The sequence below is a fragment of the Fukomys damarensis genome, unplaced genomic scaffold, assembly GCF_012274545.1.
Source record: "Fukomys damarensis isolate Sample0158 unplaced genomic scaffold, DMR_v1.0_HiC HiC_scaffold_14, whole genome shotgun sequence".
NCBI lineage: Eukaryota > Metazoa > Chordata > Mammalia > Rodentia > Bathyergidae > Fukomys > Fukomys damarensis.
The window spans coordinates 74220085-74246261 of record NW_022900926.1 but is presented as its reverse complement, the minus strand read 5'-3'; the positions used below and the strand labels follow the sequence as shown (position 1 = coordinate 74246261).

At 34.3% G+C, this 26177-nt stretch overlaps 1 protein-coding gene across 3 annotated transcripts in view; it reads left to right on the top strand.

Moving 5' to 3' along the window:
* The window catches only part of Wasf1 (WASP family member 1), a 69144-nt gene that overhangs the window by 787 nt on the left and 42180 nt on the right, over positions 1-26177 (top strand). The window contains exon 2 of one of the 3 annotated variants that reach the window (XM_010635272.2): positions 348-467. The exons of 1 other annotated variant lie outside the window; for it this stretch is intronic. The gene's annotated coding sequence lies outside the window, so the exon portion shown is untranslated. Of the gene's footprint in view, positions 1-347; positions 477-26177 lie in introns of all 3 variants that reach the window. One more of the 3 variants, XM_010635271.2, reaches the window with a different exon arrangement.

Here is a 26177-nt window from a genome sequence, read left to right as displayed (position 1 = left end):
GCGTCTCCTCGCGCTGGGGGACGCTGCAGCCGGGGGAGGCGGAGAAGCCCTTACTCCCTCTGCTTGGAGGAGCTGCCCTTGCTCGTTTGCGGCGCGGGTCCGTATCCAGAGACGTAACGGTAAAGCGAGTGTGGGCATTCTTGTATTTATTTTTTTCATTTGAAAAGGAGGCGAGGAGGCACGATCGCTTTTGATGCCCCTTGATAGGCAGGCGCTTTGGGCAGAGTTAGGGAGCCGCTCGCTCAGCTTTGGTGTCGGCAGGACTCGCCTATTGTGCCACCCAGATAATTATTCAACTATGCAGCATCCACTGCACCTTTCGCAATTTTCTTTTCTCCTTGCTACAGCGTGCCCCCTAGCTTCGATACTCTGACACCTTCGCTTGCACTTGCGATGATGAACTAGAACGATGATGAGAAGAAAGCACGTCCAACCTGAGCACTCATAACCTGTCCTGTACTCCCCAGGTAGAATAGGTACTTACTAGGACTCATTCTAACTAGCTTAAAAAAAAAAATCTAAGGTGTGCTTTGAATTTTATTTATTTATGTATTTGGTTTTAAATTAGCGTGTTAGGTAGATCTGATTTCTGCTCAGTAATTGAAGTAGTTCATTTATTGATTATTCAGCCTGCTACTCTCTATAATTTGTATGGTAGGTAACTTTGATTTCTTAAATTGTTGATAGCACAAATGGAATCTCAGTTTGAACTCTGAGGAAAAGTATATGCCTTATGCTGTAAGTTTCTGTTAAGTATATTTACTTACATTGACTATTTGAATAAAGTACTTGATATAAAAATTCCAAGTGTTGAATAAGAAATTTTGTATTTTCCAGCAGCAGAATATTTTATTTCTAATCATAGCTTTCAGTTGAAGGGAAGGATTTTGTATTTAAGATGGGGTTTTAACTGCCCCGTTGACTGTTCCCTAATTTACCTGAATTTTTAATTTTCTTTACCGCAGCATGTATTTGATATTTGCCATAGATTTTTTTTTTCTTATTTTTCTAACTTCTGTCCACAGGGATGAGTAGGTTCCAGTTTTGCATAATCTACCTGAAGCATGAAGTATTAAAAAAAAAAACAAAAACAAGAATCAATTGTTGTTTACTTGATTATTGTGTTAAAAACTGTTTATAATTTTTTAAAAAAGATTCAGAACCAAGAATATTTTTTTTGTGTGATCATCCCTTTCCCATATTTCCTTGATTAAGCTTGTTGAGTTAACCGTTTGATAAAAACAGAATTGCATACAGACATTGGAGACACAAATTTAAGGTACAGTAATTGATGGCACTTGGAAGTTGTGTATATGTAAGTTGATAGTGTTGGATCAGTTGTTTGGTTAGGAAATGACCTTGCAGTTTACAAAATGGACACCTTTGTGCCTTAGTTGTCTTATACACAAATGGACATAATACTCCTCTACTCCACAAGGTAATATGCATAAATTTAGTAAAAATGTTTTCATGGTGTTTTTAAAGAAGATTTAAATATTTTCGCTGATGAGTAATGAAAATAATTCATTGTAAAATGCAATGAAAAAGTATCTAAGTTTTTCTTTGCCGTGTTTCAGTGGCTCATTTATACTGACTTGCTTTGGACAGGTAAGGTTTTAAAGAATTTTTCATCTATCAAGGTTTTTTTTTTCTATCAAGGGTTTTTAATTGCAGGCTGATATTTATCATGAATACCTATATATAGTTGTAAATATAGGTATAGTTAATACTGATAAAAATTACCTGACTTGTTAATAAGGATAACATTTAGTTTGTAAAAGGTAAGACATCCAGAAAATGTTAAAGCTTTTTGCATTAAAAAATTTTTCTTTCCTTATTTTTGGGGGAGGTACCGGGGATTGAACTCGGGTCCTTGCGCTTGCAAGGCAGGCCGCTGAACCGCTGAGCTAAATCCCTGGCCCCTAAAAAACTTTCTTATGGCGAAATCCAAAATGAATAGTTGTGATCATGTAAGGTATGATATGGAGCTACTTTATTATTGCTTAGTATTGCTATCCATATAGCAAAATATTAATACTGTATAATGGCATACATATTTTAAAGTTTGGTTTTGTTTGTACATTTGCAGTACATATTTATATTCTTTGTGTGAAGTTGGTACATGTGCATAACACATCTTAATTTCTTTTTTCATACCCCTCATCTCCCTCTCTTGATCCTCTTCCCATTTAAGATCCGTCTCCTTATTTTCTATTATCTTTTATTTTGCTTTTTATTTATAATGTGGATTTCTCATAGAAATTAAATGTATGTTTTGCATAATTTTAGATATCCTTTTCAAGTACTTGACTTTTTTTATCAGAATGGATAGTAGCTTTTGACTTCCTTATTGGAGGACTAATGCAATTTTCATAACAAAAATTATTTTAAAAATTATTAGAACTTTTACCCAAGCAGTGCTTTTGGTTACTTTGTAGAAGAACTTCATATAAATGATGGGAATCTTAAAAATGTCTTTAAAATTCCTATTGTATAGTGTTTTTTTGAGAATGAATTTGATTACATTTTACAATGTTTTCTTAAATTTAGCTGTCATTATTACTTGAATAAATGCAGTGAACTCATAGATTAAACTCAGTGTAATCCAAAGGTGCTAGCATAGTGTTCAGCAAATAGCAAGGGTTCAGTTTTCTTTCCTGAACAAATAAAATGAATAAGGAATATCTATTGAGTTAATCTTCTCAGTGAAAAATTTTAAAGGTAGATTTATCAAACATTAATTAATGAAGCAGTTTATCTGGAGGGAAAAGAGAAAAATGTATTTGGAAGTTCTTTGAAAGCTTTTATAATCTTTTTGCTTTTTTTTTTTTTTTTTTGAACTAGCACTAGATCACTAGATACTGAATAACGTACATGTTAGCAACCTAAGTGAAATGATTTCTTTTTATCTTTTATAGTTAACTTCTTTTATCTCATATCTATTTCTTATAGAAAATATACAGTAATTATTTTTTCTGTAGAAATGTTTTCCTTTTAATGTAAGTTTTCCAGCATGATAGCATTAAAAAGATACATGAAATTATATTGTGTGCTAAATATCTGAATATCTAATTTTTAAAACAAATGATCCCCAAGTTAGAAATTTTTATAAAGTAAAGAATCTTTTGATTTTAGTTTATCATGGTTCGCTTATAATTTTGACTCTTTGTGACTTGGTAGTCCTAGCATTTAAAACTTGTAAAATGGTTTGAAACTTGGGATTTATATTCTCTAAAATAATATGCTTAGTGCTTAGGTTTACAGAGAGCCCACTAAAGGCCATTTAACCCATAATATACCTGAATTGTAGAATTATGCTAGCAATAATAGAAAATATAGCTGGGCGTGGTGGTGCATGCCTGTAATTCCAGCACTCAGGAGGCTGAGGCAGGAGGATCGCTATGAATTTGAGACCAGCCTGGGCTACATAGTTAGTCCCAGGTCAGTCACAACTACATAGTGAGACCCTGTCCAAAAAAAAAAAAAAAAAAAAAGAATTATAAAATTATACTGATAGTATAAATACATTCAAATACTTATGACACTGTATATGACCATCCTTATATCTTGTTAGCCATGATAACATTATTAGGAACTTGTGCACTTTCACCCATTGGACATAAAGAGGTGGATATTCCTCAGCTCGCTACTTTGTTCAACCTTACTGCATCTGGAGGGAGAAGTTAGTGCGTGAGAGAAGTTGGAACGAGCTCAGGTCTTCTATGTGACTATCTCTCAGGGTCTTTGGTTCGGTCAGTTGTTAAGCAAGTTAAAATAGATGATTTCTGATGTTCCTTTTAGCTACAAATAAAATTCTTGAGGCAATGGGAATATCATTATAATTCCCTTTTTCTGAATGTGTTTTTCCTTTCTAATATTACTGCTTATGTACTCTGTCAGGGAATTTTTCCTTTTTGGATCTACCTCTGAAAAGAACATAGTTCTAATCTTTTTCTCACATGTGTATTCTTGGAAGCAAGGCTTTGGAGTTTTGTTTTGGTTGGTTGGTTTTTGTTATTAGTGTTTTAAGAAACATTTTGTTAGTTTTTTTTTTTTCCTTCCCTCTGTCCCTTCTTCCTTCCCTCCCCCATTTTCTTTTCTCTCTTTCTCCCTGTCTATATTTTCTCCCTCCCTTCTTTCCCCTTTCTCCTCCTCTTTTCTTTCCTACCCTTTTTCTTCTTTCTTTCCCTCTCTTTTTCTCAAAAATAAATTTCCAGAGCAACCAAGAAATGAAATTAAAATTGCAACTTTAATATGGGAATGGTGGGGTTCCACTATGGCAGATCAGAAAAGTGAATTCTTTGCACTTCAAGAACAGGGACATTTTTGTTGTTGTTTGGTTTGTTTTGCTTTGCTTCATTTTTCTGTTCACTGCTGTTGTTTAGCTTAAGCTAAATGAATTTTGAGTGGAAGCAATTACTTCAGAATAGGTGAGTCATTCTCCTAGGTGGGTGGAGAGATCAGGATGCTGTGAGAAAAGCAGTTATAAGACACTGTTCCATTTGTCATATATATTGGAGTCTTTTGCAGGTTTTTGATTCACTTCTTATTTGGAGATAGTGATATTAAAAGATAATGTGTAACATGGTCTCCTAAGAGGAAAGGAAGTAACATTGCATACTTGCTAAATGTACAAATCACTTTAAAATACTACTACATTTATTTTATTTCATTGATAGCCTTAAGATTTCGTGGAAGAAGGAGGTTAACTGAGTTAAACATGTATATTCTGCTCAGCAGATGCCCAAGTTCTTTGGGAGCTATTCTCTCTTACCTTTCCCCAATAAGTTATTAGTGGAGCAGTCATTTTAACAATTTGATAACAGTAATTATGCCTACCTGCTACTCTCCCTGCATTTAACTTGTACCATATTAAGCTAGTTATTCATTCATGTAATTATTGAGGGCCACATAGGCTAAAATGATAGGTCCCTATCCTCTTGGCATTAGCAGTGTAATAAGAGAGACAGATGCTGAACAAATACACCCACCTGTAGTGAATGCCATGCGGGAAGTGATGAAGGGACCTAATTCAATCGGAAGTCAAAAGCTTCTTGGCGGCCAGAATAGTGAAAGCTAGTTAGAAAAAGAAGAGGATATGAAGAATACATGGAAAACAGTTTGAAATGGGAAAGAACTTACTCATTCAAGGAACTTTTCAAAAATGGCCAGAGTAGGTAAAGGTTAATGAGTAGGAGGGATTGTGACTTGGTAGAGGCTGTGGAAATAAGCAGGAGCCAGACTGCACAGGGCCCACATAAAACCTGGTCTGCAAGCCTTATGGTTTTTAATTTTATGGAACAAACCCATGAAGGGTTTAAATCAGGATAATGACTGGATCAGATCTTTTATAACAGAGCTCCCCCTGGTACTAGTGCTTGGCCTGGTAGGAACCAGGCTGCACCGCAGGTTATGCTGGAGGTGGGAGGCACAGTGGCAATAGTGGTAGTGTGAAGCTTCATCTGTATAGCCATTCCACATCGCTAGCATTACCTCAGCAGTGGCATTAGATTCTCACAAGAGAGAGAATCTTGTGAACTGCGAATGACAGGGATCTAGGTTACCTACTCATTGTGTGAATGTAATTTCTAATGATCTGAAGTGGAGATGAAGCAGCAATGCTAGAGAATATAATTATTATGTGTTGTGAACACATACTAATAAAAAAAAAAGATACTACCCTCCCATCCCATGGAAAAACTGAACTTCATGAAGTTGGCGCCTGCTGCCAAAAAGATTCGGGGCTACTATTTTACAATGATCATTCTGGCTTGAAAGAGGCCAGGGAGACCAGTCACAACTGTATATATTTTTATTTTTTATTGATGTGGACATTTGTACCAAGCCAAGTCAGTCAGCTTTTTCCTGGATCCTGGATGCCTGAAGGTTAAATTTGTTTTCTCTCCAGCTGCTGAAGCTGTAAGATATGAAACTTTGAATTTCTTTCTTAGTGATCTGTTTCTTGTCATAGGAACTGGACAGGTAGGGTCCTGTATGGTGAAGAGTAGGACTGCATTCAAGGGCCTTTGTTTATGGTTCTGAGAATGAGCTCCAAGCAACACCCAAGTATTTTTTATAGTAAGACCTCATTTCTGCGTAAACTAGTTGGGACTGAATTTCTGATACTTGTCAACAAACCAATCAAGTCTTGTCATACATTAGGTAGTTTGTACAACCTACCTAATAAAAATAGAGGTAAAATTGGGACATGGATATGTGTAATTTCAAAGTCCCATATTTTCCTATCTTATATTGGTAGAGTACCAGTTCTTAAAATTAATAACCCTAAAGGAATTCTAAACAGGTATGTTTTGGGAATGCTGAAAATTTTTGATGGTTTTGGCAGTAGTTCAGCTTCTTTCCTTCTGAACTGTTACCTTGGCCTATTCCACTTTTTTTGTATTGACTACAGGCTAGTAGTCATTTTAAAAGAAGATTAAAACAAACAGAAAGAACCTTATGTGTTAACCTGTTTGATTCTTCTACTAAAAATTAGGAGGTGTTTTTTCCTATGTAGCTACAGAAATTATTTTATATTCTAGTCTTTTAAAAAGTGATGTTTGGGGCCGGGGATTTAGCTCAGCGGTTCGGTGGCCTGCCTTGCAAGCGCAAGGACCCCAGTTCACTCCCTGGTACCAAAAAAAAAAAAAAAGTGATGTTTGTTGTCTTATGTCTTTTTTATGTATAAAATTTTTAACATACATGTCCTGGAGGTTATGCTATGGAATTGTGGAAAAATTAAGTAAAAAGAGAGAACAGATAAAGTAGTTTGTATTTTAGTGAAGGATGAAGAATAACACTAATAAAAGTTGTATGGGTACATCATAATATGTGGCTAGAAACTTAGCAGCTTTGTTGATATTTTTAAAGATCCCCTCATTTGATCTCCTTGGCTTTCTCTACTGGCTTTGTTTCAAATTTCATTTATGTCTGTCTTGACTTTTAGCATTTTTCCTCACCCCAGGTGCCAGGGATTGAACCCAGGGCCTTGAGCACTCTAGGCAAGTGTTCTACTACTTAGCTACATCCTTTGTCCCTGTCCTAATTTTTACTATTGTTTTTTTCTCCCTGCTTGTGTAGGCTTATCTTACCTTTCATTTAATAATTTTCTTAGGTTGTTGATTTTTAAATCATTTTTAAAACAGGCATTCAGTGGAATAAATTTGGCTCTAATCACTGGTTTTGACACATTCCACAAACTTTGATAACATTTTCATTTAATTTGGAATATTTTATAAACTTCTTCTCTTGAGGCTTTGAATTATGTGTTATTTAGAATTGTGGTGTTTAGTAGCCAGATAATTTTGGATTTTTCGGCAGTTGCTCTCTAGTTCAATTCCATTGTAATCTGCGAGCATACCTAGTGTGATTTCTGTTCTTTTAATTTTTTTCAGGTGTATGTTATGGTGCGTGTACTTTGTGAGCTTGGATGAAGTACTATATACATGTCAATTAGATCCATTTGATCAATGGTGTTACTTCGTTCAACAATATCCTTACTGATTTTCTGCTTGTTGGAGCTGTCAATTGCTAGCAGAGTTATGTTGAAGTCTCCAACTGTAGTGGTAGATTCAGCCATTTCTCCTTGCAATTCTGTCCCTTTATGACTCACATGTTTTGATGCTTTGTTGTTAACACCATGTACATTAAGGATTGTTATGTTGTTTTGGAGAATTTGTCATAATATGCATTTTTAAAAGCCCTAATTATTTCCTTTACTCCGAAGTCTTTTTTGTTGAAAATTGCACAGCTACTTTCAAGGTTTTTTTAGGTACCTGTTAGCATAGTGTATCTTTCTCTATCCTTTTAATCTGTCAGTGTCTTTATATTTAAAGTGAGTTTCATGTAGAAAATACACTTTTAAATGGTTTTTTACCCACTAGCAGTCTTTTTTTTTTCTTTTTAATCAGGATCTCGCTATGCAGTTCAGGTTATCCTTGAACTCACAGTGATCCTCATGTCTCAACCTCCCTAGTGCTAGTGTAATAGGCATGTGCCATCACACCTGGCTCATGGGCAGTCTTTTAAGTGCTGTATTTATTTTTGTTGTTTCTTCAGTCCTGGGGAGTGAACTCAGGGCTTCATGCACCACTGTTATACTTAGACCGTATTTAAAGTGGTTATTGATACACCTGGGTTAATAGCTATCATATTTGTAACTTTTTTATTTATTGCATTGTGCTTTGCTTCCTTTTTTTTTAAAGTCCACTCCTTTTTGCTTTCCCTAACATAATTAAGCATTTTACATGGTTTCATTTTCTTTCTACTCTTAGAATATTAACTATACTTAAAAATAAAAATAAACTTTTTGATGTTTGCCTTAGCGTTTGCAGGATACATTTACAACTAATTGAAATCCACATTTAAATATCACTAATGCCTTACAACAGGTAGTACAGGTAATTTATGACACAGTTCCCAATTCACCCCTCCCATCCTTTGTAACATTACTGCCTTTCATTTCACTGTCCGTATCTCACTATAGTTTGGTGTTATTATTTGAATGAATAGTTATCTGTTGGAGTCAGATAGGAATAAGAAGTATGAGGATTTTTTATTGTTTGTTTTGAGATAGGGCTTCACTTTTTAGTTCACTATGTAGTTCAGGCTGGCCTTTAACTGGATATAAGGCTGACCTGGAAGTCTCATTGAGCCTCTTGCCTCATCCTCCCAGGAGCTGAGGTTATAGGCGTGCACCACCACACCCAGCTTCAGAAGTAGGAAGAGTTTCTTTGACCTTAGTTTATTCATTCTCTAGCATTTGTTATATCTTTGTGCAGATCTGAGTTTCTGATTTATACTGCATTATTTTTCTTCCCTTTTGAAGAACTCATTTTGTCTTTTTTGCAAGGCATGTTCACTGGTGACAAATTGACTTGGTTTTATTTTTCTGAGAAAGTATTTCTTTTTCACTTTTGAAGAGTGACTGAGTACAAAATTCTGTGTTGCTATTTTTTTTCTTTCAATACTTTAAATATTTTACTTCACTCTTGTTTGCACGGTTAATGGTGAGAAGTCCCCTATAATCTTATCCTTGTCCATCTGATTTCTCTGGCTCTTATTGAATATTCCCTGTCTTTCTGCAGTTTGAATATCAAGTATCTAGAAGTAGATTTTATAGTACTTATCCTGCTTAGTGTTTTCTGAGCTTCATGGATTTGTTGTTTAATTTTTTTTAATTTTGGAAAAATTTTTGAGCACCTATTCATGCTTGACATCTTACATATGTGCTGTAATCCTCACAACACCTTGAGGTATAATTTTCATCTTTTGAGGTAACTAAGAACTAAGTTTTAAGCATAGTCTATGACAGATTAAAAAAAAATAACAGTAGCCAAAATTGAATCATAATCAAAAGTTGACTGAACTGACGGAGAGAGTTTGGTACTTTACTTTAAATTTACTTTAATTTAAAGATGATTTGAAATCCTGAGTAATTTGGTGCTCTTAATAGAAATAGTCAAGCTCACAGAATGAGTGTAAAGTCATGAATGATGAATTTGATTTTGGATATGTTGAATTTGGATTAAGAGATAACCCATTTGGAACTGTCTGGCAGACAGGTAGCTCAGGGTTAAATGTTGCCAGGGGATCTGGAAATAGATGGATTTGTGAAGAGGAGAGCATATAGAAGGATCTGAAATATAACAAAACTGTGGGCTTCTGACATATATTTGGAGAATGGAAAGAAGAGGAGACTGAAGGTGTGATCAGAGAGGATATTGTGTTGCACTCTGTTATGATTGTTCTCTTGGAACCCAGGGCTGGGACCCTGTGATCTGGACAGACCTCAGAAGAGTACACTGAAATGCTAGTGAGTGGGAGGGAAGCAAATCCAAAAACAATGGTTTTGACAATAGAGGAGAGTAAAAGGATTGCAGAAAGTTGGTAAGGCCAAAGAAGTTTTGTAATAATAAACTAAAGATGTAGAATGTTTAGGTCAGAAAGGGGCATTTCCAAGGTGCGGATCTTGGAGGTGAAACTGTTTGAGTCTTTACACAGACACACTTCATGTGCTTAGTAATAGAAAGGAAGGTGCACTTTAGTTTTCAGAAGTGGTAACACTGGTGATGGAACCCTCAAGAGAGATGGGGTATACTTTTAAAAGCCTTGTTCTAATCTGCATTTCTAATGCTTGCTGAGGCATTGGCAAGTAGTGCATGTCACCTCATTTGCAGGGTGAATCCTACAGCGATGAAAAGGGAAATGCATTACTGCAGATTATTATAAATGTATTCTCTTTGCTTGCAAAAATAATATTTTCATTGCGATAGTCAACCACCACGTACCTTGTATATAGTAGATCAGTGTTAATATAATAATTATTTCATTATCATGTAAGTAAATGAAATAGAGCAACTCAATGGATTTTTGCATTAAAAAACTTTTAACATTGAAAGGAAATGCAGATTTCTTTTTTGTAGTCTTAAATATAGAAAGTTGACATTAATGACCTGCCTTCAGTTGAATTTTAATTTTTGTTATAGCAGTAGGGCTAGATGTATGAGTTCTACAACATTCATTTATTTAGAGGCAGCGTCTGGCCATGTTGTTTAAGCTAGCATTAAACTCCTAGCCATAACTAATTCTCTCTTCTCAGCCCTCTGGGCAGATGGGACTATGGTACGTGCTCCTATGTCTGCTTTCTAACTAATTTTAAATTCATTGAATTCGCTTAATTGAAAATCTCTTATTGAGAAGCTATGTTAGAACCAGAAACTGTTGCTTAAAATAGTATTTACTATTTATGAAATTTGGGGAAGGGGGTAAATGATAGTTACTATAAAAGAGCTTTGAAATAAGTATTATATTTAAGAGATTTCAGAGGAAGTGTTTATTTAGTAAATGTATTTTTTGTGATTGAAATAAGTATTATTAACAGATATCATTGGTACATTTAAGCCCACGAACTAGGACCATAGACAAAGCCAAGATTTGCATTTTTTAATGTAATACCCAGCATGGTATTTTAAGTATTTCTGATATAGCTAGTGGCTAGAATAAAGAATAAGTAAGAAATATTATTTTATTTTTCATTGTTTTAATTTTTAAGTGATTCTTTACACTAGTCATATTGACCTAAAGAAAAGAGGTGAAGATTTATTGAAAATTAAGTCATTTTAATTTTTTAAATTTATTTTATTAATAATAATAATAACAATAATTTTATTTATTTTTTCGGTACCAGGGATCAAACTCAGGATCTTGCACTTGCCAGGCAGGTGTGATGCCACTGAGTTACATCCACAGCCCACTTACTTTTATTTTTTTTTCTTTGTGAATGTTTTTCATTTGTACCTGCCTCACCAAGTAATATTAGAATTATCTGTAAATGACATTGTTTGAGAATGGCTGTGAAGAATGTAGGTTCTTTAAATTATATATAAATGTATCTCACTTCCAGCAAACTAATATAGAGCATAGATAAAATTAGAGATATGATCAAAGGTCTAAGTCCTGCAGTATGGATGAGGAGTGGATATTGAGAATAAGGCAGGAGGAAAGCCATGAACTTGAAGTAAACTAGAAGGCAAATTAAAGTGCTTGAAGAAGTGAATGACTGTATCCGATGTTCATTGAGTAACAAGAGGCCTGACAATTAACCACTGGTTGTAGTAGACAGCTGAACTTGGTGAGATAGTTTGGTACAATACTCGAAATGAAAGCCTGCATGTAACAGTTTTAAGTGAAAATTGCAGGAGAAAATTTAGTTGAATTTTGCCTTAAGGACAGAGACATTGGGAGAGGGAAGAAATGGCTGGAGAGACAAGTAGGACCAAGAACAAGGTTTGTTGTTTTGTTCTTAAAAGATGAGTGATGCTGATGACAGTGATCTAATAGAGTGGGAGATGATACTGAAGAGAGGATAATTAGCACCTACTACTTAAATAGGATTTGAGAACTGGCCTGAAACTTCATCATCATTTGAAATAGTTTCTTAGGAAAAATTGTGTCTTTGACAGTTGCAAATCACAAAAGCCTATTAATACAATTCATGTTATACTTGTAGATATCTTTAGTGATTATGTGTGTTAATAAAGCCACACTCCTACCAGTTTTCCACTGGATAACTGCATTTATTTTCTAGTCAAGAATAGGATTGTAATATGTTGACAAAAGATAGTAAAGCTCTCTAATCTCTAATCTACTGGAGCTTGTCTGCATTTTTTCCCATTTTTATTCATTTTCTACTTCTATATCTCCAAAATGAATTTGAAAAGCTGTTGAATTCTTATACATTTAAAAATTGATGTTTAATGTAAGTTTAAATAATTTGTTGTTTATAAATTATAGAAAACAATCATTTTATAGGACTAGTATTGCCTGTAGTTACGATAAATAGTTTATGCTCTTTGATTAAATGAGTTTTAAAGAGCTCGATTAAAATATAATTGCCATACAGTAAACTGCAATTAGATGAGTTTTATTTAGGGATTCACTCAGGAGACCATCATAAGATACTGAACCCTCAAACGTGTGCTGTTTTGCCTTTCTGATCCTTGTGTCTTCTCTCCCTACTCCTTCCACCAACCCCATCTCCTTCTCTAAGCAACAACTAATTTACTTTCTGCCACTAGAGGTAAGTTTGCATTTTTAAAAGCAATACATGTGCTTTTTTGTTTGCCCTTTTCATTTAGCATAATGATTTTTAGATTCATCTGTGTTGTTACATCAGTCATTTTATTGCTGAATTCTTTTTCCAGTCTACAAATGCTATTCTAATGGATAACAACTTAACTTTTTGTTTATGGACATTTGGGGTTGTTTTCAAGTTTTGGATTTTACAAATACGGCTATACAGCTTGAATTTAGTGTGCATGTGGAAGTCTTTATATATACATACATACATATACACACACACACACACACACACACACATATATGTGCTTTCATGTGTTTTGAGTAAATATCTGGAAATAAAATGCCTGGGTCATATGCTGGACATACATGTGTTTAATGTTACAAACATATTTTAAGGATATTTAAAAAATTTTTATTAGCACATGTTTGCAGTACATAATGATTACATTCAGCGTGTAGAGTGGTACATGGACATAACACATCTTAATTTTTTTACTTCCCCTTTCACCTCCTAACTTTACAAAAAATTGCTCAGCTTTTTTAGAGTGGCTGTACTGTTTTACATTTCCACAAGCAAGGTAGGAGTTTGGCTGCTCCATATCGTCACTGTTCTAATTTTAGCATTATAGTAAATGTATAGTGATATCTCGTTGTGGCCTTAATTTGCATTTCCCTAGTGCCTGATGATTTGAGCTATCTTTTTCCTATGCTCTTCAGGTATTTTCTTTGGTGAAGTATTTGTTTAAGTTATCTGCCCATTTTGAGTTGTCTTATTACTGAGTTTTTAAAATACAAAAATTTAAAAATTCTAGGTATATGTATTTCATTTATCAACTGGTGATTTGCAACTGTTTTCTCTTGCCCTATTTTTCATTCCCTTTCAAAAAAAAAGTTCTTAATTTTGACAAAGTCTTAATTTAATCATTTTTATGGTTTTTGTGTTTTATCTAAAAAATCTTTGCCTAGGGCCTGGGATTTAGCTCAGTGGTTCCAGCACCTGCCTTGAAAGCCCAAGGGCCCAAGTTCCATCCTTGGTACCCCCCCCATCTTTGCCTAACTCAAGGGCACAAAGATTTTTTTGTCTTTTTCTAAATATTTTACAGGTTTATATTTTATATTTAGGTTTGTGATCCATTTAAATTAATTTTGTATGTGGTATGAGCTAAGAATCAGAGAGTTTTTGCTTTGATTTGGTTTTGCTTTTTAATTGTACATCATTTAAAAAAAAAGTATTCTTTCTCCACAGAATTGCTATTACACCTATGTTAGCTGATCACATGTGTGAGGTTATTTCTGCAATTTCTCTTCTCTTCTATTGATTTTTTTTGACTTAACACCAATATACTGCCTTGATTAATGTATAGTATCAAAGTCAAGTAATGTAAATCCTCTTTTCAAAGGGTTATAGAAACTATTTCTTTAAGTGAGTTTTGGTTTATCTCTTTGAGGGAATTTGTCTCTTCCATCTAAAATATCAAATATATTGGCATGAAGTTGTTCATAATATTCCCTACTTGTCTACCTGCTCTTGTTTTGTTTAATTTTTTGAAACAAGGTCTTATTAAATTTTCCAGGCTGGGCTGAAATTTTCAGTCCTCCTTCCTCAGCCTACCAAACTGCTGGCATTATAGGCATACATCACCATTGCCTGGCTTTCTACCTGTTCTTTTAATGTCTAGAGTCAGTAGTAAAATTTCTTACTCATTCTAGAAGATACTGACAATTGTATCTTACTTTCTCCTGATATCAGGTTTATGGATGATCCCCCAAAATATCTGTTTCACTGGTTTTTTTTCCCTCCATTTTTTTTGTTTGCTTGTTTCATTGACTTTTTTTTTCCATTTTCTCCTGGTTTCTTATTTTGAATTTTATATAGTCTACCTTTTTCTAATTTCTTGAGCTGAAAATAGTTTAGGTCATTTATTTGAGATATTTTTAATTATAGGCATTTTGCTGCTGTAAATTTCTCTTGTACTACTTTAGTTATGTCTTTTAATCTTTCATTTTTTTATTTACAGCATTCAATTATTTTCTAATTTTTCCTTTTATTGTTTGAGTATTTACTTAGAAATATATTAACCTAGCCAGGTGTGGTGGCTTATACCTGTAATCCCAGCACTTGGGAGGCTGAGGCAGGAGGATCTAGCTGTGAGTTCGAGACCAGCTTGGGCTACATAGTGAGTTCCTGGTCAGTATCAACTACATAGTGAGACCCTGTCTCAAAAAACCAAAAAAAAAGCAAAACAAAACAAAATGAAATGTATTAACCTTTTTTCAGAGATTATTTAGAGACAAATAGTTTCTAAATATTTAAGAATTTTCCAGATACCTTTCTGTTATTAATTCAGTTGCGGCTAGAAAATATGTTTTGTAGGAATTGAATGCTTTTAAATTTATTTTTACTTACTGCACAGGATATGGACTGTCTTGGTAAATGTTTCTTATATACTTGAAAATGTATATTCTGCTATTTGGATGTGAAATGTTATATAAAATTTAGATCAAGTTGATTGATAATGTTCTTCAGGTCCTCTATATGCATATTGATTTTCTTTCTGTTTGTTCTATCGGTTATCAAGAGAGGGGTATTGAAATTTCTGACTACAACAGAGGACTTTTTAATTTTTCCTTTCTATTACTTTTTTTTTTTTTTTAATTTTTGGGTACCAGGGATCGAACTCGGGTCCCTGCGCTTGCAAAGCAGGGACCAGAACCACTGAGCTAAATCCCGGCCCTCCTTTCTATTACTTTTCATTTTGAAGCTATTTATAATATATAAACATTTGGATTATTATATCTTTGTGATGAATTGACCTCTTTGTGACATGAATGATCTTTGCAACTTTGATAATACAGTCAGTCCACCTTTTCTTGTTAGCACTAGCATGTTATGTCTTTTTCTGTCCTTGCTTTTAACTTTTAACCTATTTGTGTCTACACTTAAAACAAGCTTCTTGTAGGCAGCATGTAGAGGGGTCTTCTTTTAGCTGTTCAAAAATAGATAAATACTGTTTATTACATGACTATTTATCTGACTGAGTTCCTTTTCTCCTGAGTTAAAGTCAAACTTTTCATCCTGAAAAACAACATAGCCCATTGTATATGTACTTACTTTCTCTTTCCATTATTTCCTTTCATCGCTCTTCTACTTTTACTTTGTATGACTCAGTCAAACTATATTTTTCTTTCTTCCGTGAATATATGCTAGTTTCCTGTCCTTGGATTTGTTTCTGTTTTGTATATCTGAAAACTACATTTTTGTACAGGTGTTCATCTGTCATAATACATTGCATCTTTAAAGCCTGACATCAGATACCGCTGTTTCATCAGGTTTTTCCTGATCTCTAGCTTTATTACCACTTTTCACTGCCTGGTTACAGCTATTAAATTTTTTGTTTTACATAGTTATTCCTCTTATGCTAGAAACAGTGTAATTCTGCCCTTGGAAGTTAATGTATAAATTCCATTTCTGTGTATTTCAACAACCTGAGGAATGCTCAGGTGGAAAAACAGTACAGGTGAGAAAGCCCACTGTGAAAAGTCATACTGTTGGTGATAAGATGATATTCCTATTTCCAAGGAACAAACTGTTATTCATAGGTAGTGTGGACACATAAGCACTAGGTTTTATTTTTTGAATAATTACTTTTGCAAATTGATAGTACCAAGTACCAAATACTTATTTTTAGGTAGTAAATTTACTGTCATATTTTGAGTTTGCTGGAGATTGTTTCCTTTTTATTTTCTTTGATGGATTTAGTTTTGTCTTCTTTTGCTACGTGCTCTTCTTGGAGAATAAACCCAGGATGGTGCCATACAAAACATTAGTTGTTTTTTCTTTTTTTTTTTTTTTTTTTGTACCAGGGATCAAACTCAGGTACTTGTGCTTGCGAGGCAGGTGCCAGAACCACTGAGCTAAATCCCCCTCCCAACATTAGTTTTTTTAACAATTATTTATTGAATACTTCACATAGTAAGTAGTATGCTGAGTGTTGGGGCAATAATGAAATAAATAGTTTGTATCCTCATCAGACAAATATAAATGGATAAGCAAACAATTGTATAAGCAAATAACTATTCATTTATAAATTTAAGAACATCAGTAGCTCCTATTAGAAGGCAAGAATGAACACAGGGACACCAAATAGGTGTCGGCTGTAGTGCAAACATGAGGTTAGTGTCTTGATTAGTGGAGATGGAGGGTGGTGCTTGGACTTGAAGGTGCAGTTAACCTGGTACAATGAGTGGAAAGAGGAGTCAAGAATACCTGGTATGTTTTATTGGGCAATTAGATACACATTTGTGTATCTATTAATACATACAGGTGATTCAATTTGTTAAAATCCGTATTAGCAAAGGAATATATTTCCCTTAGAGTAGATTCTGGAAATATCTCCAATTGAAATACAGCAGGCTTCCTATTATTACTACTTCCTTATCACAATCCAGAGAGTGCATGCCAGTGTGTGAAGATATCTTCAGTGTTTGGCATAGTGACTGACTGTTAAGGCTTGTGTTTAGATGTCCCTGCAAAGCCTCCTGTGATCACAGGTGGGGCTTTTTATGAGGTGGCTTATCTATAGTGTGTGACACTGGAATTGATTCATGGTACAGTGCTAGGTTCAAATGTACTAGAAGTAAGGATGTGAGTGCTACTCACCCTAAGCCTGGATAAGATAAAAGAGGCAGAAAGACTGTTAAGGTCCTTTGTTGCTTTTGCTACCTTTGGGCACCATGAACTGTTCTCCCCTGTTATTCCCCTCTCCCATATGCCACTCTGCCTTGGAGCCAACCAACCATGTACTGAAACCTCTGTGAACTGTAAGCCAAATAAGCTTTTCCTCCCTTAACTTATAAGTGTCAGGTATTTTGTCTCAGCAAAGAAGAAAGTAACTAAGACACTAACATAGTAGGCATTCAGTGAAGAGTTGTAGAATGAGAAAAGTACAGGTCACAGAATCAGTGAAGACGGGAGCAAGATGATACCTGTGACATGTAAACAGTTTCTCATTTAAGTTTATCATAGGTCATTTGTAAGCCTAGATAGGCTATGCCATGGTAACCAAACATTTTTTTTAAATTGAGTTTATTGGTACATTCTAGGTGTACGGTACAGTTACATTCATTACTGGGATCTTGTACCTTTACATGACAGGTCTTGGTTCTCATTTTTTTCCCCTTGTCCCTACCCTCCCTTCACCCCCTCCTCCCCTCCCCATTTACAAACACTTTAATTCCATTTTTTAATTTTCTCACATTTTTTTCTTTTCCCTTATTCCCCTTCTCCTACCCTTCCCACTTTCCCTACCCTTTAGCCCTTTTCTTCCTATTTCACATTGGGTAACCAAACATTTGATTTAAACTTACATCCCAAATTATAATACAGTATGATAACATTTTGCAGTGTGGCGTTATTAAGAGGTTACTTTATGGAAGTGCTGTATAGAATTTGATTATAAAGATAAGATGTATGACCGGTAGGATCTTGCAGTAAATTTCCAGATAACAGGATGGTATGGAAAACTCAATTTCCAATTTTGACTCTTCTGTGTATAACTAATGGTATTTTAGGCAACCAGCTCCCTAAACTTCAGTTTTCCTACATATACAATAGGAATAATCTATATCTCCTGAGAACTTTTTGTAATGGTTAGGTGTAATATAATGATTAAATACTGTAAATAAAAATACGTATCTATGTGTGTATAACATTTAGCAAACTGCCTAGCATGTGGTAAGATTTTTATTTCTCTAATAGATAGTAATTTAATACCCAATATATAAGTCTATGGTAGTTTGCAAACATGCCCATGATAAGCAGTTCTGTGATTTTGTTTTTCTACCCATTAAGTGTTGGTTCCTTGTCATGTGGTTTGGCTAATAAATTCAGTAGAAAGATGTTTTCAAAGTTCTGAGCCTGGGTCTTAAGAAGTTTTGCAAATTTCCACACATTATTTCATACCCCAGCTCATCAAATAGAGGTAGAATAGAGACAAGACATTAGGGCTGAGCCATCCTGAATCACCTTTTCCTCAGACTTCTGGCAGCTGATCACAGCACATGAGTGAGTGTAGGCATGATTAACAGAATTGCCCAGCTGATCTCAGCCTAAATTGCTGACCCATAGAATCAGCTTTTTTTTTTTTTTTTTTCTGGTGCCTGAGATCAAACTTGGGACCTTGGCACTTGCAAGGCAGGTGGCGGACTACGGAGCTAAATCCCTGGTCCATCATTTATTTTAAACCAAGAACTTGAGGAGTGGTTTGTTGCATAACAAAAACCAACTGATAAACTCAGTGTTCTTAATAAATCTTATTAAATAAAAAATAGATTTTTAATACTATAGTACTTGCCATATTGTTTTTGAAAAATTGTTTTGTTTATAATCCTTAAAATGACTCTTAATTGTCATGCACTCACTATGATTGGCTCAGTTTGTGCTCTGTCTGCCCTGCTACATTGTCTCAAATTTTCTACAAATGTTCTTAGATACTTTAAAAAAATGCTGTAGCGTGTTACTATAGATAAATAATTGTGGTTATAGTAGTAAGTCTTTTCATGTTGTAAAGAAAGAAATGCTCAGGTTTTCTAGGCCAGTGCAAGTTTACTTTAAAGTGGACACAGGGAAGTAGAAAGTTAAGCAGACATATAGCCCTGGTTTCCTAGTGATTACAGGATTAGGATTTATATTGGGTTGTTCAGGAAACACTGGCAGCTTTGGTGACCCATTGTTTTTATTGAATCCATATTACCTAGTCATTTCTTATTTTTTGCAGAACTGGAAATTGAAACCAGGTTCTTACACATGTTAGGCAATCTCTGCCGCTGAGCTACACCCCAGCTCCTTTTATTAGGTTTTCATTTTTGAGATAAGGTGTCACTTCATGGCCCAGGCTGACATCAAAATTGGAATTCTTCCGCCTCAGCCTCCCTAGTAGCAGGGATTATTCAGGTACACCACCATGCCTACTTCTCATAAAGTTTTTGATAAGAGTTTGAGTCTTCCATGGGAACAGAATTTTTGCTGCATCACCTTAGAAGTTATTGGTGTTTCCTGTATAGTTGATTTATTTTAGGTCAAATATCAATCAACTGGCTGTGATCACACTAGCAGGTTTAATTTCATTCAAGACATAATGGCATAACTCATTAGTTTTATCCTATGTGCAAATAATTTCATTTCTTTAGATGAAGTTTGAGGATTTAGATCTGTTATCGCTTACAGTATAAAAACTCATTAGTGTGTTAAAACAACCACTTTGTTATTCTCTATGTCAGCAATTTGGGGCTAGGATCAACTCAACAGTTCATCTGCTAATCTCATCAAGGTCACTCATGGCTACAGTTTCCTGTTGGCTTAACTGAGGCTGTATATTTTATGAAGATCTTATTCGTATGTCTGGCAGTTAGTTCTGGCTATTAGCTATGCCATGTATTTGTAACAAAACAAGCAGGTTGTCTAGAAGAGTTTGAGGAGAGCAATTGGAGTTTCAAGGTCCCTTGAGGCCTGCGCTGGTAAGTTGAGCTTACTTCCAACACATGATATGGTCAAAGCAATTTACAAGATCAGCTCATATTGTAGGACTTGAAAAAGTAATGTATTAAAGAGTTGCAAAGAATTTGTGACCATTTAAAATTCATAGCAGGTCCTCAGTAACTTAAAGATTCATAAATTGTATAATTCCTATGGATATTTGCACTTGTCCATTTTTTTGTTACTTACAAAGAAAAGAGATTTATTTGGGCTCATAGTTTTGGCCCAAGAACTTGGGAGCTTGTGTATATATAGTAACAGACTCAGTCTTAGCAAAGTTTCAAGGAGGCACAGGGTATCACGTGGCAAGAGACAGGGAACACGTATGTCACATTCTTATAAAGCCATCAATATGCAATTATGAGGCCCCACCCTGATGACCTTCTATAATCATCATCTCCTGTAGGCCATTCCAAACATATGGCTGGATTAAGTTTTCACCCTTTTCATACCTCATTGAACCCTTTGGGTTTATATTCAAACCATATTTGTAAAGCACAAATATAATGATGCATAAGATATTTGCAGATTGCTATATAAAATTAGCTTGAGTTGCTTGGTAGAATGAACAAGGAGGCCAGTATCCATGGGTGCATGTGGGTGATCATGAAAGGCTCCGCCGGTCTGAGGCATTTTACTTTTCTTTAAACAGCATGCAGTAACCCAGAGAAATGCCAACTGCAAGGAATGACAAAAGAGCAGTTTCATAGTTTTCTCTTTTTTGGAGACAAATTGAATACAAGTAGACTTTTAGAACTCTGAGAACCCTGTTTTTTGGTAGTCCGTCATCCGTTGGTAGAAAAAGAAAGTGAAAATGTATTGCTGCCTCCAGACTTTATAGCCTCTGAGGCAATTTAATTGAATATACTTTTAGGCTATTAGGAATATTGATACGAGGATAAATGACTAAGGTATACCTACATTTTAATTTCAGAATTGCTTCTGTTCTACTGAGTCTTAAAAACTAATATTCAAATTGGGTTATTGATTATGTTAAAGACCCCGGCAATCTGTCTTAAGATTCAACAAAGCACTTATTTTTTTTACAAGCATATACATAATGGATTCTGTTGTGATACAAAATAATAGTTCATAAAAGGGAAAGTGGCAGAAATCCAGACTTGGTTTAAATACTGTCCTTTAAGATAAAAGAATCTGTGGATTATCCTGCTTTAAAAACTAACTTTCAAAATTTTTCATACAAAAGATAAATATGTTTGAGATTTTATGTGCAATGTGCCAGGCTTTGTGCCAGTCATTTTTCCTCATTTAATCCTCACAAAAGACAAGGCGCAATAGGCTAGCTCCAGAGATACAGAGAGTTTAAGGCCCTTAGCATAGTTTGTAAATGGCAGAGCCTGGATTCGAACCCATCTGTGTGTTGAGACTCTACAAGCAACTACAGGGAACTGCCTTTTAAACAGACTAAGTACAGCTGACAATATTTTTGTTAGAAGGTAAGGTAAGTTAGACTTTTTTATCCACTGTTAAGGTAAACAGTGGTAATCGTAGTTCATTACTTTAATAATACATGTGACACCAAAACTTAAAGAAGTTTCATCTCATTTTGTCTTTCTAATGTTTCCGGTTAGTTTCTGAGGCTTGCTTTCCATAAAATGAGAACATTGACTGTTCTCATTCTAAGCTGGATATTCTCTACAAAGACTACCTTTTTGGTGTGTAAATTGGAATACTCGATATTTTAAAAACATTATAGTCTTAAATCTGTTTAGGGTAAAAACAGTTTAGAAATATTTTGGTCATAATGAGAACTCAGATTAGGAAAATAATTTCTCTCATTAATAAACCCCTCTTTCTAGTCCTCTTTTTTTCCTACTTTCTTGATCCATCAAACTGTTTCTTTTTCATAAACATTCAGCTGCTTTCTTATCTCCCTTATTCCCTTCATAGGATAAATGGGCTATTCCTTTTAGGTGTTGTTTATCACTGATTTTTCTCATGGATTTTTTTTCTCTTTTGCTAATTATACCCTTGAGAACCCCCCCTCCCCTTCCGTTCCCCACTTGCCCTCCTTTCCTTTCTCCTCTCCTCAGCCCCTATCTCTTCTCCATTAGTAAAAAACTTGGCATATTTATTTGACTTTTGTTGCACCTTGCTTCCTTTATTTATAAAACTAAGTTTTGTAGAACATGGCCCCAAGACTTTATCAAGTATCCTAATTACCAGAGTACTTAGCTAAAAAGCAGATTCTGATTGGGACACTCAGAGATGGAACAAAATTCTGTGTTATGTAAGTTTTAGGTAACGCTGATGCCGTTGTAAGGGCCACACTTTAAATTAGTGATGCTAAGTAATAAGTCTTGCAAGTAGTTCTCCCAGTCCACATTTATCTTCTTGTTCATGTCTACACAGAGCAGAAGTTTTAAAAATTTTAATGAAATCCAGACTATCACCTAGTTTTTCATAGGGTTATTTCTTTGATGATGAATCTAAAAAGTCATTGCCAAAGCCAAGATCATTTTTATTTTCTCCTTTTTTTTAACCTTAGTTTTGCATTTTACATTTAGATCTATAGCCAGTTGTGAGTTGGTTTTTATGAAGGATTCATGGCCTATGTCTAAATGCTCTTTTTTTTTTTTTTGTAGATGTTCAGTTCACTGTGTGTTGAAAAGACTTTTTCTCCATTGCATTGATTTTGCCCCTTTTGTCAAAGATTATTTCACTGTACTTGTGGAGGTCTATGTCTAGGCTATCTATTGTGTTCACTGATCAGCTTTCCTTATCCAATACCACATTGTCTTGACTTTAATTTTATATTAAATCTTAAAGGTTGGTAAAGTCAGTACTCCAACCAACTTTGTTCTTCAGTATATGTTGACTGTTCTGGAACTTTGCCTCTCCATGTAAACTTTACAATCATTCTGTTGGTGTTCACAAAATAATTTGCTGATTAACTAGGATTGTGTTGAGTACATAAGTCATATTAGGAAATAATTAAAATCTTGACAGAATTGAGTTTTCCTTTCTGTTACAGAATGGATATTTGCCCCATTCCCAATTCATTTCTATGTTGAAATCCTGACCCCCAATGTGTTAGTTTAGGGCCTTTGGGAGGTGACTAGATCACGAGAGTGGAGTGCCCCCATCAATGAGATTAGTCCCTTTATAAAAGATACATGAGAGAAATCTTTCAAGTTTTCTGCCATTTGAAGGCAAGGAGAGAATTCAGCAGTATGCAGCATTGAACAAGGTCATCCCTAGAAACTAAACATGGCTTCCAGCTTTCAGAACTATGAGAATTAAATTTCTGTTGCTATATCTAATCTATGGTACTTTGTATAGCAGCCTAAAGACATTATTGATGACTATGGAATATGTTCCCATTTATTTAGTTTTCTTTGATTACTTTTATCAGATTTTTTGTTTTCTTTGTATAAATCCTATATTTTGTTAGATTTATGCCTAAGTATTTCATTTGTGGTTGCAGTATAAATGGTATTGTTTTCTTAATAATCAAATTTCACTTGTTCACTATTGGTATGTAGGAAAGCACATGACTTTTGTACCTTAACTTTGTATCCTTGCTATAATTGCTTATTAGTTCCAGAAGGTTATTTTATTGATTCTTTCATATTTTCTACCTAGACAGTCACATTACCTATCAACAAAGATAGTTCATTTCTCATTTCCAACCTATATACCTTTTTAGTTCTCTCGTCTTACTGCATTAACTAGGACTTTTAGTATGATGTGGCAAGAAGGAATATCTTCGATTTGTTCCTGATCTTAATATGGAGAGTTTTAGTTTTTCAGCATTAAATATTATGTAAGCTGTAGGTATTTTGTGGACATTTTTAATCCAACTGAGGAAATCTCTTGCTATTCTTAGTTTGCTGAGAGTTTTTGTCTTGAATGGGCATTGGCTTTTGTCAGATGCTTTTTCTGTGGCTCTTAAAATGATCATGTGATTATCCTTCTTTAGCCTGTTGATAGGATAAATGAGGTTAATTGGTTTTCAGATGTACAGCCAATCTTGCACATCTGAAATGAATCCCACTTGATCCTGGTGTATAATTCTTTTTATTGTTGTTAGAATCGATATGCTAATATTTTGTTGAAGATTTTAGGATATATTTTCATGCAATATTTATTGTTAGTTTTCTTGTCATATCTTTGTCTGGTTTTGGTATTGAGGTAACACTACCCTTATAGAATGGACTAGGGAGCATTCCCACTGCTTGTATTTTGTTTTGAAATGAGGAATGTGCCATTTGCATGTCAAATCTTGGTTTATGTCTTATATGAACAATGAAGAAGTGAGAAATCTGAAATGCAGGGATCATTATAATAATGCATTGAAAAGGTATAATTTTTGGCTAATTTTTATTGAGTGGCAAAAGGATACATTTTTATTTAGTTTTTTAGAAAGTTTTTCTTAGCAAAGCATAAAATTAACGAAATTATAGAAAGCAACAATATGCTCTGTTTTCTTCAGAAAGAAACATAATGCAGTGCTGTAGATAGTAAGGTCTCACATATCTTGAGAATCCTAAAAACATTCCGACAAGTAAAGCTTAGTCTAATAAGCTAAGATACCCTTGGTTGAGGAATGACCCTCTGCTATGTAATGTGCTTACATGAGCATAATAAGCATACCTGGGAAAGGAAGAAAACTGAATTCATTCACTGTTGGTATGATGGGTTGGTTCAGTTGCTAGTTAACTGAAGCATTAAACTAATATTAGGAAAATATTTTTTCTAAATAAGATGGTGTTAATAAATAAAATGAGGTTGATTAATAGAAAATATAAATAGTGTGAATAAAAAGCTATAAATAGGGAATAAAAGACGCTTAAATATTTATTGAAGGAGTTAATTTATAATACTGTTATTTATCTTCTCAGCTTAAAACTTAACAAAGAATTCATTGAAAGGATTGGTTTCTTGAACCTTGATAATTAAAACTAACAGCCAGATATTTCCATAGTACTGATAGGTAAGATTTTTCAAAGCATAACATATTTCAAACTTCTGGTTAAGCCACAGTTGCATTTGTCTCCAGTAGGTGATTTCAGATTTATTATTGGTAGAATATGATTAATGAAGATTTTACTATATTAGCCTTTCATTTTTTATTATAACTAAAAGTAATTGATTATTCCTTAGGACACATTTCATTGTTCTAATTAATCAAACAAGAAATCGATTCTTTGGATATGAGGAAAAAAGAATACTAAATTTTGGATCTTATTTTTTCTCATTTTTAATTAGAATTAGAAATAGAGGCATGTTAAAAACATGTCTCATCATAGAAGCTATAGTTGAAAAATCTTCAAGATTGAGTACTCTGTCTCTGTGGATATCAGGTGTTAATTTAAAACCATTTCTAATTTCTACTTCATAAGGTATATATTATAAACATCTAAAGAGTCTTGAGAATATGTTCTCATAAAAAGTGTATGGGAACAGGTTTAGAATACATTGGTGGTTTTTACAGTAAATTTGAAACCAGTTTCTCAATTTTTGTTTCTGTGAAAGGTAGCACCAGTCTACCAGGCTTAACTCTTCCTTATTATATATTTCATAATTTTTATTGTCTTCTTTCTGACTGCCAGCAGTAAGCCCAGGTCCTCATCAGTTTATAAATGGTGCCTCTAAAAATGGTCCTATATCCAGTTTTTCCATTATTTTAGTCTGTCCTATAATTATCTTACATATTCTTCCTAGGCTCATAGTTTTCATTTGCTGCTTGGTTTTTTAAACAGTTATTCTTGTTACATTGCATGTTAGTAAATACTGATATAGCCAGTGTAAATTTTAGATTCAAATATATTCTATATGATGGAAATGTGTTTGAAAATTAAACAGTATTGTAACTAGATAAAACTGTCAAGATGCTATTCTTGAATTCAAAAGTTACCATTTCAATACTGTATAGGAATTGAAAAATTGCTGAAGCCATGATTATTTTTAAGCCACTTAAAGAACTCGCTGCTTTCCAAAGTGATTGTGGTTTTATGAGTAATACTCCTCATTTTGTTTGCTCGTCATGTGCCAACATTGGCTCTACCAGATACCATCTGGTGTCAGTGGGAGTTGA